This window comes from Chiloscyllium plagiosum, unplaced genomic scaffold (genome assembly GCF_037043375.1).
Source record: "Chiloscyllium plagiosum isolate Xiang-an unplaced genomic scaffold, Cpla_swu_hap1 HiC_scaffold_17, whole genome shotgun sequence".
NCBI lineage: Eukaryota > Metazoa > Chordata > Chondrichthyes > Orectolobiformes > Hemiscylliidae > Chiloscyllium > Chiloscyllium plagiosum.
The window spans coordinates 45672608-45687363 of NW_028270155.1; the positions used below are offsets into that span (position 1 = coordinate 45672608).

A 14756-nucleotide genomic window follows, 5' to 3' on the forward strand; every position below is an offset into this window, starting at 1 on the left:
GTATGTACATTTGCTGTGTTTCTGTAGTCTGGATTTTCCCACCAATATATTTTACACTGCTTCTGCTCTTAACTGGGTTACAATGTCAGTTGTATGCAGCTATATTAAACTGTGAAATATTAAATGTATTTAAATGATGTTATCCATTTATTTTACTTTAATTATTGCTTCCAAACCATTTGAATCCAGGCATCCATAACTTAACTGTCCATTTTTCAATTGCAGTGAAAAATGTAAGCTTGCACAATTCAGTGTGCGGTGATAAAACTGGTTAATGATTTCATACTATTAAACTGAAAGTATCTCTGTCAAAGTATTTGAGAAAGTCAAAGTATTTGAGAAAGTCAAATTTAGCTAAATTATAAGCTGATATTTTAAACCTTACACACTGAGCACTATCAGGTTGCACCACCCTTTATTACAAGTGATGGACTTAAGCTCATATGTTAGCACCATTATATTTGTTTTAACTATACAATTTGTCGACTTGTGATAACCCTCAGGGGGTTCATGGTGAGGGAATCAACGATGGTAGTACCATTGCATGTCAAGGAGAGCTGGTAAGATTTGCTCTTGTTGGAGTTGGTCATTGGCTAGCATTTCTGTCGCACAAAGATCAACACAAGCTAGGTTATTATCCAGGTCATGCTGCTTTTGGACACTGTCTGTTTCAATATTTGAGGAGTCATTGATGAAGATAATTGGGCTCAAGTTTTCAGGGCATGGAGAACATATGTAGGCCGAATGAAAAAACGGGTAGCAGATTTCCTTCCATAAAAGACTTCAGTTAACCTGTTGGTTTTTAAAATAACAATTCAATGCTGTAGCTTTACTTCAATTCCTGATTTTTTTTGTCATTAATTGACTGAATTTAAATTCCCACCACACTGGTAGAATTTAACTTGTATTAGCTTCTGGATTGCTGGGGCAATAATATTACCATCACATCACCACGCCATTTAGAGTAATGCCACTGAATGTCAGGGGGAGATGGCATGTGTAATATGATTCTGTTCACCGAGCTGGAAATTTTTGTTGCAAACGTTTCGTCCCCTGTCTAGGTGACATCCTCAGTGCTTGGGAGCCTCCTGTGAAGCGCTTCTGTGGTGTTTCCTCCGGCGCTTCACAGGAGGCTCCCAAGCACTGAGGATGTCACCTAGACAGGGGACGAAACATTTGCAACAAAAATTTCCAGCTCGGCGAACAGAACCACAAGAATGAGCACCCGAGCTACAAATCTTCTCCCAAACTTTGAATGTGTAATATGAATATGAATTTTTACTTGCTACTTATCAACCCAAGAGCCTACAGACTAACTATTGGACTAATCACATTAAACTTAGCAAATGAGGAGGCTATCAAGCTAAAGCTTCATAAAATAAAAGTTAACTCAGCTGAAAGCTGCCTGTTTTTTGCTGCATATGGACACAGGCTGCTTCAGTAGCTGAGGAGTTGTGAATGTAGCTGAAGGTTACACAACCATCAGTGAAGATCCCCATTTTTGACCTTCTGGAGAAAGGAAAGTAATTAATGATGCAGTGGAAGATGGTTGAGTCTGGGACATTAGCCAGGAGAGAGATGTCAGTTGGACATTTCCCTGCGGAGATTGGTCAAATGCTGTTTTGATGTTATTCTTGTCTCCGTGGGAACAGTAGCTTTGTGGTAATGTTACTAGATGAGTCTTTCGTTAGCTTGCCCTTGTGATACTAATTCAGATCCCATGAAGATAGCTGGTCGAATTTAAATTGGATTTATGAAAAACATGTGGAATTGAAAGACGGTGAAACTACCTAAATGTTCTCAAAGCTTGTGATTCACTAAAGCCCTTTAGGGGAAGCATTCTGCTGTCATGAAGAGTCATCAGAAATGTTAGCTTGCTCGCTCTCCACTAATACTTCCTGAACTGGTGTGATTTCAATCTGCTGCTCTTGCCTGGTATTGTATGTGGACTTGAAAGGGTTAATACATGATTGAGTGCAATAAGTACTACCTGTTATGGTGATGTCATTGAACTGAGTGGGAGTAAAGTAGGATCTTGTTGAAGACAGACTCTGTGCATTGCTTCACTTGTGGAAAGTGGCACTGACATTTGAATATTTTGTTTCACTTTATTTTCTCCCAGGACATCAAGCTATGAAGTAATCAACCTTGCCTCCTTAAGATGTTACAGCCTTTAGATTAGATTGGATTTAAATTGAAACAAGACTATAGCTCAATTCTGGCATCCTGCATGAGGTTCAAATACTGGCAGTCTTTTTAAAAAAAAATGCACCCAAAAATCGGCCATAACCAGTTTCATTTCCTGTAATACTTGACTTAAGAGATCTAACTTTGTTGAGTAATAACGTTGCAAAATAAGTTGACAAAATCAGAAGAAAACGCCAATCTAATTTTAGGCACAAAAATTCATTACGTCTAACAAATTTCTCAACATCTTGTTTCGCAATGGATTAAAACATACAGTTTATATTTCCCCTCAAATTGGAAACAAAATTTAATTTTGCATTCCTCTCCATTCTTCAGTTGCGTACTCTCAATACTGATTTAACACAGAAATTCAATATTATCGTAATTATTATCACAAGGTAAAACTGCTTCCCTCATTACCCATGCCTTTCTTAGTCATAATTATTCTTTTTAAAAAAGAACACTTGGCAATTGAATGAATGTTTGTTTGATTGGATGTGTGGTCAGGTCAGTCACCACCACCTTCTCAAGGGCACTTGGGGATAGGCAATAAATACCCATCCATCAATGCCCACATTCCCATGATAGAATAAATTAAAAACAATGTGTTGTGACAGTAAAATACGTGCACCTTAGAACCATAGAATCCCTCTGGTGTGGAGGTAGGCCATGCTGCCCATTGAGTGCACCCTGGACCACTCCTCCTGCCCACCCCACCCCACCCCTATAACCCTGTATTTCCCATGGCCACTTCACCAAACCTACACATCTTTGGATTGTGGGAGGAAACCGGAGCATCCGGAGGAAACCCATGCAGACACAGGGGGAATTTGCAAACCCCTCGCAGAACGGTTGCCTGAGGGTGGAATTGAACCCGGGTCCCTGGTGCTGTGGGTGCTGACTGCTGAGCTACCGACTGTGCTGCCCACATATAGGCAGATGTTTCTGAAGTTAAACACAAACAGCATTTAAAATAGTGTTTATAGTGTGGAATTCTCTGCCACACAAGGCCAAACGTTGAATTTTTTTTTCAGCAAGGAGTTAGGTCTAGTTCTTAGGATGAAGGGGATCAAAGGGTATGAGGAGAAAGCTGGATCAGGAAACTGAGTTGTATCATCACTGAAAGGCAGTACAAGCTCGAAGGGCCGAATATCCTCCTACTACTCCTGTTTTCCATGTTTATTGTTATTAAGCTGGTCTATAAAAATAAAGTGCTCTAACTTTCAGAAACACAGACAAAGATTTCAGAGTGAGATTGAGATGGGCAGCACGGTGGCTCAGTGGTTTGCACTGCTGCCTCACAGCACAAGGGTCCCAGGTTCAATTCCATTCTCCCCGTGTCCGCATGGGTTTCCTCCGGGTGCTCTGGTTTCCTCCCACAGTCCAAAGATGTGCAGGTCAGGTGAATTGGCCATGCTACATTGCCCGTAGTGTTGGGTGCATTAGTCAGAGGGAAATGGGTCTGGGTGGGTTACTCTTCAAAGTGTCGGTGTGGACAGGTTGGGCCAAAGGGCCTGTTTCCACACTGTAGCGAATCTAATCTGAAACTAATCTTAAAATTTAAAGTCCTATAAAGTTAAAGGGGTGTATAGTTCTTGAAGGTTGGTAATTTTTCTGGATTCAGGCTGAACATGGCAGTCTTTCTGGGTCAGTGTCAGGTAGTTTGAAGATATAGACCGAAGATTCACCTATTTTCTGAAGATTGCAGTTGCAGGGTTGAGTTGATTTTAAAAAATCTGTCTGTGGAAACACAGAGTGAAAAAACAGCAGACAGTGTTCGAAACTTGCCTGTTAAATGAAGAGAGAGGAACAGCCCCACAGCAGGAACTTGTTTCTTCAATGTCACATTTGCTTGGGCTGGTCTGTAGAGAAAATGGTTGTTTAAATATATGGGTTTAGCTGCCATGACACATGGTCTCCTGTCCTCTCAACTGCCTAAATACCCCAAAAAGGGTTGTTTTGTTGCTTCGTGCTGGTGCATGCTTAAATAATTTAGATGATTAGATTAGATTACTTACAGTGTGGAAACAGGCCCTTCGGCCCAACAAGTCCACACCGACCCGCTGAAGCGCAACCCACCCATACCCTTACATTTACCCCTTTAACCTAACACTACGGACAATTTAGCATGGCCAATTCACCTGACCCGCACATCTTTGGACTGTGGGAGGAAACCGGAGCACCCGGAGGAAACCCACGCAGACACGGGGAGAATGTGCAAACTCCACACAGTCAGTCGCCTGAGTCGGGAATTGAACCCGGGTCTCTGGCGCTGTGAGGCAGCAGTGCTACCCACTGTGCCACCGTGCCGCCCAATGTCTGAACAAATTCATTTCACAGCCATGGGCCCACTGTCCAAATGCTTATGAAAACTATTTGTTTCCGTCCACTTGTTAATGGTCTGGCTATTTATTTAATGGTTATGGAATGGGCCCCATTCACACGCCTTCAAGGCAGTTTGTCCCTATGAGGTTTTGCAGACAGGTAGATTCCACTTAATGGTTTTGGAATGTAGAAAGTGTAGAGGTGCTGAAGTTCAGCCATCTTTGTCTGTGATTTTGTGTCATTCCTTAAAAATTCCAATTGTTTTCCAGCCAATAAATATGTAAAATCATTTTTCATAAAGCATGGCTTCATAATATACTGTTGCAGGGTTCTTATGATTTGCAGTGGTGAAGACAATGCAAAAACATGTGGATTGAGAAAGTCTTAGTGAATTCTTCTCAAAAGGAAGGAATCCTTATAATTCTTACTTGCAAATAGTACTTCAGGCCATGGATGCTTGAGTAAACTCCAATTTTGAATGATTCCCTTTTGATTTGTGCTAATCCATTGTCAGCTTTTGGAACATGGTATCTTCTTGTCTGGTCCACAGCTGAAATCTGTGAAATTGCTACATTTGTATGGTGTAAGCATAAACTAAAGCAGCCACAAAGGTTTTTTATTCAATTTTGCAGGAGAGTTTTGGATTAAAGGGCATAATCTCCGAATAATAAGGGGTCACACATCCAAGACAATGCCAAGGGGGATCTTTTCTCTTGGGACTGAGTCTGTGGAATTCTTGATCGCAGAGAGCTATTGGAACTGTATATTCAAGGATCGGATAAGTAGTTATTTATTTATTAAGGGAGTCAAGGGTTATGGGGAAAAGGCAGGGATCGAGTTGAGGATTGTCAGATCAGCCGTGATTCCATTGAATGGCAGAGCGACTTGATGGGCTTAAACAGCTCACTTCTGCTCCTATGTCCAACTGTTGCTGGCACACTTGAATCATGTAAACAACTTCCTAACATTATTAGAAGATCTGCGACCCTTTACAAAGCCCGTCTGATCATCTTTAACAATAGGGGACAGCACCCCTTCCAACCTCAATGCTGAAATCCTAGTCAAAATTGTACAATCAAAATTTAAGAGTGAGATAGGTCTATAAGAAGCACAGTCCTCTGGGGCCTTCCCTTTCTTGAGGATGTGAGAGAGAGATTAGCCTCTCTCAAAGATGGTGGGAGGCAATTGTGACTATATGAATAGTTAGAAATGTCTACCATTGGCCCTGACAGTATGTTTACAAATTCTTTATAAACTCACTGGGAAGACTGTCAGGGCCGGGCGCTTTTCCACTTTCAAGTTGTCTCACTGCCACCTCTATCTCTTGCGCTCTTATTAGAGCACGAAGGAAAGATGCCTGCTCAGCAGACACCCCCGGAAGATCCACGTTCGTTAAAAAAAGACTCCATTTTATCCCATCTATCCTCCTAACATTCATACTGATACAGTTCAGAATAGAACCTTCGGAACGCCGCATTGATCTTTTTAGCATTACAAGTAAGAGTCCCATTCCCTTCCCTAATAGAAGCAATAGATTGTGAAGCATTCTTCTTCCTGACCAGATATTTACCTGGCCTATCACCATGCTCAAAAAAACCATGGCTTTGCTTTGCAAAGGCAAGTTCCTTCCTGGCTGTATGCATAAGCGTGGGGTTAAAGGCAGATCGAAGGGCTGTTAGCAACTGCTGCTTAGTCACTGATGGTCTACTGTAAGATGCCATCTCAGCTACCTTCAGTCATGCCCTGAGCAGATGTTGCTGGTCTCCCTTCTCTCGCTTCTGACTAGCCGAGTATGAGAGAAATATCCCTCTTGCATAGGCCTTAGCAGTCTCCCAAAAATTGGACGGATTACTAGCTGTACTCGTGTTGGTGGCAAAAAATGCCTCAAATTCCTGAGAAAAGTACTTCATGAACTTGCTGTCCTTGAGGATGAAGGGATCCATTTGCCAGTACAGTGAGCTCATTGCATTACCCTTCATCTTGACCACTAAAAATATTGTTGCATGATCAGCAATGGCAATATTCCCAATTAAACAAAATACCATCAAATCTAGAAGAGCTGTGCGAATTAGGAAAATAATTCTTGTATGACACTTGTGAGGATTGGAAAAGAATGTGAAGTCCCTGCCCATGTGGTGGAGATGTCTCCAAACATCTACAAACCCAGTTCCACACAAATCACCCAACTGTATAGATTGTGGAGAAAGCTTTGGGAGATCTTTAGGGATTCTATCAAGCACAGGATCCATAAGGCAGTTAAAGATCCCCCCCTATAAAAATATGCCATGATGCAAAGACCATCATCTTAGCATATCAGTCAAAAGTTTAAGGGATTGGGCCGGAGGACGACAGACATTTAAAATATCATATTCTGCACTATGTATTCGGGCCTTAAGGATAACAAACCGACTATGTTTATCTTTAACATGATCTATTAAATTAAATAGAAGATTCTTCCGGGATGAGGAAAAACACGTGATCAAACCCACCCTGCTGTAACTTCAAGTGTTCCTTATCATTAAGGTGAGTCTTCTGCAACAGGGCATTATCCACCCATCAACATCTATTTGAGGCTCAAAACACCTTTTTCCTTTAAACTGGCGAATGGATTCCTCTAATATTCCAGGTGGACCATTTAAAAACACTGCTCGCCATGATCCTTTAAAACCACCTTTGACCTGCCAAGAGGAAGAATTTAACTTACACCACGCTGGGCATATTCAGAAGAAGGCTTGTGGAGTCTATTTAGCAAAAACACAAAACACTAAACTAACTGCAAAACACAAAAGGCACTTAATGGGGGACTCTACCCCCTTCCCATAGAGGATGCTGACAACTCCCACATGCACCTCCATTCCCCTCTCCAGCTTGAGACCAAAGCAATCGAAGGAAACAGACAAAATAATGAACACTCTACCCATTCCCAACTATATATCAACACCAACCTAATCGGACAAAAAGAAACACCAACAGCAGCAGGTTTAAGAAAAGGGTAACTTTACAAGTAACTTAGCAAGAGAGAAAAAAAAACAAACATTATTGTTCAGGATATAAATCCATCCAAATTATTTTAAAGTGTCCAAGAAGTTTTTCACTTGTTCTAAAGACTCAAATGACTGCACCGTCTCTTTGTGAGTAATATGAAGCACTGCTGGGTATCTCATTAAATATTGAATACCAAGGTCCCCTAATTTTCTCTTGACCTCATCAAATGATTTCCTTTTATGGATCACCGCCACAGAAAAGTCCTGGAAAACAATTCTTAGTTCCCTGATAGGTAAGGGCCTGTGAATCTTTCCCCATCCTTCTAGAAGATTCCAGGATTCTTTGCTTGTCCCTGTAGCATTGAAATCATACCAGGGCTGGGCATGGGCACCGCAACCTAGTGAGCTCTGTCAACTCTCACTTGGTCCACTTTGGCATCCCAGCCAAGAAACTGTAACAGTCTTCAAAAAAGCTTGCTAGCTGCCCACCTGCCACTCCCTCCAGCAGCCCCAACACCTGGATATTTTTTCCTCCTACCTCAATTTTTCAGATCGTCAACCTGTTCAGGACCTGACCTATTTTCGAGGGCCTGGATCTGCTCCGCCGGGAATCAACCTCTATCTCCAAAGCCGCGGTCTGCCGCTCAACCGCTTCACCTTGCTTCCCAAGCCCTTCCAACTCCTTCTCATGCAAAATCAGCTCCAGCTGAATAAGATTGTCTTCCATCAGCTCCTTGATCATCCCTCAGATCGCCATGACTACTTCTGCGATGTTCTGCTGTGCAGGTACCTCTTTCTTGGCTGTTGAGGGAGTTACAGCTGCAGCTGCATCCGGAGTCATGGGCCCACCTGATGCCTTTGGCGAGTGTCCCATGTATTGGGGCTTGGCTCTATGTGTTCCTTTCATCACTTCCGCTTGCTCAAAAAGCATTTATAGTAGAACCTCGACTATCCAGACATCAACCATCTGAATCCTGGACCGTCCGAGCAAGCTCCCAAGGTCCTGCAAAAAAAGCACCAGGCAACCCAGCATTCAGTTATCAGTTAAACGGCATTATGATGTGAGTTGCTGGATAATCAAGAGGCGAGTTGCCAGATAGTTGAGAGATGCTCCGACAACCGGCACTCACGGATTACTGCTTGTATCCGTCTTGCTCAGACAATTGAGATTCCACGGAAAATGGATTTAAACAGTTTCACAACCGTTTAACATCCATTTTCTCCAAAAAAAAAGGTAAGGTTGGGGAGTGTAAAAATATCCCTACTGCTGGGCTGGGATGCAGAGCTCAGCAAGGCAGATTTATTCAGATCACCACCATCTCTGATCCCCTGAAATGCATTGCTTGTTGATATATGGGCCTGTTATAGAAAAATTCACAAACTCATGTTTTGAAAAAAAGACATGGGTGCGGCAGCAAATGACACAACTGACTTTGATATTTCTGCCTCCTGCCGCCCAACTGGTAGTTTTGCCTGTCTTTTTCTGGTTTACTTTGATGTTCCTTTTCTTGTAATGTAAATTCAGAAACTATATCAACAAAGTCCAGTAAGTGTTGGGAAAGTATCCGAGATGGATAAGAGTCAGCCAGCGGCTGGTCTGTCAAAAGTTGTTGATGGAAAGAAGCTGTTTTTTTCTCGGACTCTGTTCATATATAAAATCTATGAAAAAGGATTTATTTATTCCAGTTGCATAGATTGTTCTTTCTTGCAAACAGCAGCCAAATTCCAGATTGAGCGCCTTTTTATAACTAGTCAACTGTTTAGGATTAATGTGACCTAGAGTTGTGAATATTATCTACCTTCCAAACTGACCGGCAAAGGTGAGATTTCTTTTTCAATTTGCAGCAGTAAATCAAAATGGTTGTGGTACTATACTAACTTGTGGTGCAAAAGTTGAAGGAAATTCAAGTGAAGATTGTATAACGTTCAGGTTCCATGTTTGCTTGCTAAATATGCTGTTGTAACGACGGTGGTTTGGAACTTTGGTTTTTCAAAATAAAGAAGGATTATGTGGTGTAAATTTAATGCTTTCCTCAGGTTCCGATTGTAAATAAGTAGGATTCAGCATAAACACCTATTTTTAACATTTTTGCTTCACTGCTTTAAAAACTATTTTTGACCATTATGATGGTTTCTTCAGTAACCAGCTTCACATTAAGCTAACCAGAAATATAGATATGTTTGGGGTACTGAAATGCTGTGCAATTGGTGAGAAAGATAACCTTCATTAACCCATATTTCAGACTGGTTTAGTAGTTTTTGGGATCCAGTGGGTAAAAACAAAACTAGCAATTATATTTAACTTAGTACTTGAGGTCAGAGGCAATTCGTGAGGAAGCTAATCTTAATTTTACGGTGAGCATCAGCGTAATCTTAAATTGGTAGTCATCTGCTGACTGAGGAGCTGTAATTGGTGACAGTTTGTTTATGTAAATGCTGTATTAATGGAATAAATTATCGAACAGTTAATTACTGACAATAAGTCTGCAATAAAGCTAGGTGAAATGCAGGAATTTCCAAGGGAGAAACATTCGATCAGTTTTGAGAAAGTTAACTATCATTAGGTTATGAAAATTCATTAAAAGTGCATTCTTGCTTGTGTTTTGAAAGAAAGCAAAATCAAGTTAGAAAAGTTGTTGCAATGCCTGAAGTTGTCATTTTTTTTGTTTTGAGCTTAAAGGGACATTTCCGTTCCAGAGTTCTGCAGTAAGTTCCCACGTAATATTTAGCCATTTTTACATGTTTTATTTCAGTGTATTTCAGTTAATGGGTATGTGGTGGGATGGTGAGGGGCTGCATTTTCATTTAGAGTTGCACAATTCAGTTTGATGCCATCTCATGCTGGTCAGGCTGTATGATCTGTTTGGTGTCATTTTGTTGCAGCTTTTGCTGTGCCCCTTCTATTCCTTGAGCCATCCTCTCACTGATGTTCCTTACTCCCACTTCCCCAGGTGCAATTTTCCCAGCCCCTGAATAAAGTATTTTGTATTTCAGTGCTGCAATTTGGAGCACCTTACATTTGAATGCTGCTGCTGTCCTTCAGTGACAGGCACCCAGCTCATGGATTGGACCGGTGTGCACCTCAGCACTCATAGATTCAGTTAGATTAGATTAGATTCCCTACAGTGTGGAAACAGGCCCAACAAGCTCACATCGACCCACCGAAGAGTATCCCACCTAGACCCATTCCTCGACACCTATTACTACATTCCCCCTAACTAATACACTGAGCCAACACATCCCTGAACTCTATGGGAAAATTAGCATGGTCAATTCACCTGACTTCCTGCATATCTTTGGACTGTGGGAGGAAACAAGAAAACCCAGAGGAAACCCATGCAGACACAGGGAGAATGTGCAAACTCCACACAGACAGATGGCCAAGGCCAGAATTGAACCAGTGTCCTTGGTGCTGTGAGGCAACAATGCTAACCTCTGAGCCACCGTGCCTCCATGACTTGCTCCCTTAGCACTCACTATGTGCCCATTTCAGCACATCTCTGCCCTGTCTTGCTTCTTTGTGTTTGTCTCCTCACCTTAAAGGATCATAGTCCTTCTGTCTTGCCTTGCTGTTTAGCACTGGTGCAAAGCCAGGCAGCTTGATATGGTTGCTAGTAGTCATCAGTCAAAGGGATAGAAATGTTACTGCGAAGCACTGTGTGACTTCAATCTGATATCTGCAACAAATGACAAATACACAGCATGTACTTCAACTTAATGAACTTGTCTCAAAGCTTAAAGGGGGAGAAGTTCTCCAGCCAGGTTGAGGGAGAGAGCTCTCGCTAAGCGATCTGGCACAGTAGGTTAAAGACAGCACTGGCTGTTGGTCCAGGAGCATGAACATTGTCAGACCAGGGAATGGGCTACAGTCAGTCCTGCGGCTCCGTGCAGTCAGTCGGGGAGTTGTGAGTCAAAGAGCTGCACAGAGGTCACTCCGATTTGGTTATGCATCAGTCAGGCTGTCCATCTAAATTGGTCAGGGTGTGGACCACTGTCAGTCCTGGGTTTCAGCTTAATGAAAGTCGGGGTAGGAGGGATGTGGTATTCAGGGGCCAAGATCAGGAAGTTGGAGAAATTTGTTTTTGGGGATTGGAGTCAGCGAGCTGGGAAGAAGACGGGACAATAAATTGTGAAGGGGCAAAACTCATTGGAGCATTTGAAGGCCAGGATTACCACAGGAATGATGTTCATCAACAGTCACAAGCACCCTGGCTTGGACAAAAGGACAGTGCAGCACAATGATTGGAAGAGTAAGGTGTTATGCTAAACTGGGCATTGGTGAGGGAACGTATTGCTGCTAATTTACCTAGAGATTTGCCATTGTGTTTACTTTCAGAGAGGCAAAATCTGAGTTTTTCAAGTAGACTTCTGAGAATATGTATCTGATTTAAATCCCATCTACAAACTTGATGAAATTGTAACTGTGGCACACAGAGTGGCGATTAATAGGTTTTCCTTCCATGGAAGTGTCCTTTTCGATGTAGAGAGGAAATCAACAGTGGTGGGAGTTGCAGCGAAGAGAGGAGCAGGCAAAATCACACCAATAACTGATCTCTAAATTAGTTCTCACCCGCCTGGTATTGGTCTCAACATTTGCATTGCCCCCTATTCCTTTTACATCAGTGAGAGAACCTTCATCTTTGTCTGAAGGGGGAAACCCAATAGACTAACAAGAAGTTAGGCAATGTCAAGTTTGAAATCTGGCTGAATTTCCTGGGCCCATGAAGAGAATGCAGTGTATTTCTGCAGCATTTCTCCCCCTTTTGACAATGAGAAAGATTGAGAAGACAGAGACAGTGTAGCTGTCACTGATCACCAGAACGTTCTTGGTTTGAGGGTAGTGCGGTGAGAGCCAATTTGCTTTTATTAAAACTATTTTCTCATTGAATACCTTTCACTTGGTGAGATCCTCACCTGTGAATCCAGACGTTGGGTTCAAGTCTGAACACAACTTTCAAACAGTGATACCCTTAAAGCATTGCATTGTTGGCAGTGTTGTAGTACCCCTCTTATTGGTGATAATTAATGTAGAAAAGCAGACTAAGGGAGAGACATCATGCCAAGTAAACAATGATAGAGGGGTTCAAAAGCTTGATTAAAAGAGTTGCACATGAACATATGAATTCAGAGTCGGCCATTCAGCCTCTCAAACCTGCTTCACCATTTGACAAAAATATTGTTGATCTGATTGTGGCCTTGACTTCACGTTCCTACCACCCCCTATATCCTTTGACTCCCTTGTTAGTCAGCCTCTGCTTTTAACATGTTCAATGGTGTTGCCTCCACCAAAGACACTCAGCCCTTGAAATGTATATTAAAAAAACTTTTCATCTCTGTTTTAAGTGAGTGATCCCTTATTTTTATACTTAGTCCCCTGGTGCTAGTCTCTTCACAAGGGAACTGTGCTTTCAGCATTCATCCTGAAAGGCCCTCTTCGGATCTTATACGTTTTAGGAAGTCACTTCTCATTCTTGTAAACTCCATTGGATATAGGCCTGATCTGTCCATGCTTTCCTCAAAAGATAAGTGGACAGACAGGCAGCTGGAAGAACACAGCAAGCCAGGCATCATCAGGAGATGCAGATATCGACAGTTTGGGTATCACCCTTCTTCAGGGTGAGGGTGACTGTCGTTTGGGGAATACAGAGGCAGCATAAATCTTTCTGTTCTCTATCTGTTTTAGAATTCTGTAATCTAGTCCAAACTTTAATAAAGGCGAAAGTGAGGACTGCAGATTGCTGAGATTAGAGTTGAGAGTGTGGTGCTGGAAAAGCACAGCAGGTCAGGCAGCATCTGAGGAGCAGGAGAATCGATGTTTCCGGCAAGAGAAAGTTGAACAAAGCTGATTGTGGGACTATTATCAGTCAATCACCTGCAGCCCGAATAGAGTCTTAATAGGTATTAATGACTATTGAAAATTAACTAGTGTAGGTCATCTCAGCTCTATTTAGGAAAGGGTCTGTGGCAAGTGCCTTCACATGGTCAGGAAGGAGATATCACATACAGAGGGACAGACACAGCCTGAGTGAGTATACAGTTTTAGGGAATTTGGAGACAATGTGGGAATTCAATGCAGAAGGGAAGAGTTGTTTTGTGCTCACATTTTCTTTGGCTCATAGTTTGTAACTTTTTTTGAACAGGTTAAATTGAAACCCAGGGTCAGGGGCTGAGCACAAAAGAATGACATCACAAGAAAACTGTAAGTTCATTGGTGATAGTTACTAATTGTACTCTATTATCGGTTACTTTCAAATTGAAGATTAATAGGGGAAATATTTGTAGGCTACAAACTAAAAGACCAGTACAAGTTTTTAAATATCAAGAACTGAGTAAACAAAATAGAGGGCCAGACAATGTGTTGTACCTGTGCCATTTGGGAGCTAGTGGATCCCATTTGTGTTTCATAGTGACCACATAAAGTCATAGAATCATGACAGTCAATCCATCAAGTCCACACTGATCCTCTGAAGACCATCCCAACATGAGCCACCCCCATCTGTGTAACCCTGCACTTCTCATGGCTAATCCACCTAGCCTATAGATCCCTGGACACTATAGGCAATTTAGCGTGGCCAAACCACCTAACCTGCCCATCTTTGGACTGTGGGAGAAGACCAGAGCACCCGAGAAAATCCATACAGACACTGGGAGAACATGGGAACTCCACACAGAGTTGCCCATGGCTTGAATCGAGTCTGGATTCCTGGCATAGTGAGGCAGCAGTGCTAACCAATGAGCCACTGTGCCATCCATCTGTTGCAAGTGTTCAATGTTTTAGGAACTCTGGCTCAGAGTTGATGAGTTGAAGTCTGAGCTTCGAGTATGTGACACATTGGAGAGGGGAGAGTTACCTGATTGCTGTGTTTCAGGCTGAGGCAGTCACACCCTTTAGATTAACTGCCTTAAATTCAGTCAGTCATCAGGGACAGGATGGTGTGACTACTAGCAAGGCAGGTAGAAGGATCCAGGTGGTCAGTCCTTGAGCTTGTCTAACAGGCTTGAGATCCTTGCTCCCTGTGTGGATGAGAGCGTGGGCTGTAGGGAAGATGAGAAAACTGAACATAGCACTGTGGTACAGGGAACTGGTGACTAGTGGAATTCTGTAGGAGTCCATGTTGGGACCACAACTGTTCACATTATACATTAAAGACCTGGACAAAGGAACTGAAGGCATTGATGCTAAGTTTGCAGATGACACAAACATCAGTGCAGAGATAAGTAATGTTGAGGAAACAAGGAGGCTGCTGAAGCACTTGGCTG

General features: G+C 42.3%; 1 protein-coding gene across 4 annotated transcripts in view; it reads left to right on the top strand.

Moving 5' to 3' along the window:
- The window catches only part of adcy7 (adenylate cyclase 7), a 187934-nt gene that overhangs the window by 37596 nt on the left and 135582 nt on the right, over positions 1 to 14756 (top strand). For 2 of the 4 annotated variants that reach the window (XM_043706949.2, XM_087995891.1), the window contains one exon: positions 13637 to 13695. The exons of the other annotated variants lie outside the window; for them this stretch is intronic. The gene's annotated coding sequence lies outside the window, so the exon portion shown is untranslated. The remainder of the gene's footprint in view (positions 1 to 13636; positions 13696 to 14756) is intronic. 4 annotated transcript variants of the gene reach the window in all.